Below are 1434 nucleotides of genomic sequence, written 5' to 3'. Positions count from 1 at the left end.
ACATTTTTATGTCGCCACAATATTATCTAAAATTTTAAAGACAGTAATTTAAACTTTAAACAAATATAAACAAAACGTGGTATCAGAACGGTACGTATGAGCAGGAAAGACTGAGCTTGAGATTCATCGCGGTCTCTTTTGTACCATGCCGTTAGCATCGCCGTTGCAGTTACCGCAGTCAACGTTACGGCGTTCCAACCGCCCACATATGCGTTAGTAGCACCTTTTTATTTAACTTATTTAATTCAGTACTTATAGCTTAGAATAATTTAAAATATAATAAAATAAATGTTTCTTCTTACAATTATTTTAAAGGTTATTCTATTCTATATATTCTACTAAATATTTAAAATATTGTTTCGTCGCAATTTCTGAATAAGAGATGCGGCCGCCGGTATCATGAACTTGTAGCGGCCGTTTTGCCGACGAAAGCTTTTATGACCATCATTTATTTCGTCATATTAAATGAAATGCAAGATATAATGTATTTAAAGTGTGTTATAAAGTCATGTAATTGTAATATTATTTGTATTGTGATTAAAAATACCGTTTTGATGTCATTTCAGACGATGATATCGCAGAAACTATTTCAGAAGCGCCGTAACGCCGCCGTTTGCGGCGAATAGCGCGTTTGGCCGCCAATGCGTATATAGATTTTCAATACGGATATGTATGTACATATTATGAGAATCTATACTTTCACAATTGTGCTTTTTATATATGAATTTTATGTGTAAATTAAATGTTCATTTGAACTTTTAATTAAGTTACATTTAAATTAAATGTTCATTTGAACTTTTAATTAAGTTACATTTAAATTAAATGTTCATTTGAACTTTTAATTAAGTTACATTTAAATTAAATGTTCATTTGAACTTTTAATTAAGTTACATTTAAATTAAATGTTCATTTGAATTTTTAATTAAGTTACATTACAATTAAAGGGGAAGATCTGTATCTTAGGCTGCAAATTGGGCATTTTGTTTTTAATTGTTCCTACTAAAATAACAGTTAGTGGTTTTTTATGCCATATAACGATTAAATACCATTACTGTAGTTCAAAAAACATATCAAATTAAATTGATACGAGAACCTAGCACTCATTGTAATGTATAAAATGTCCGTATCAATCCGAATAAATTTTAATAATCAACAAAATAGAAGTACTTCAAAGCAAAGAACCACTTTTTCGAAGAAAAGTAATAATTTTCCAAGCACCAAATACAAGATAATGAAATCTATACAACCGTTCTTAAAAAATTTCTGGTCGGTCCGATTATTATTTCTTTAAATTTTCATATCATTAGGTTGCAAAATACGGTTTCAAGAAAAACTCATTTAAAGTTAGTTCAAACGTGTTATAGTTATGTGGGGACACGTTTTTTAAATGTATAGAACTTTTTTAATTGTTCAAATTTCTACTTTTTGTTCAAA

The sequence above is a fragment of the Habropoda laboriosa genome, unplaced genomic scaffold, assembly GCF_001263275.1.
Source record: "Habropoda laboriosa isolate 0110345459 unplaced genomic scaffold, ASM126327v1 scaffold561, whole genome shotgun sequence".
Lineage (NCBI taxonomy): Eukaryota > Metazoa > Arthropoda > Insecta > Hymenoptera > Apidae > Habropoda > Habropoda laboriosa.
Note: the sequence above shows the minus strand (reverse complement) of the source record.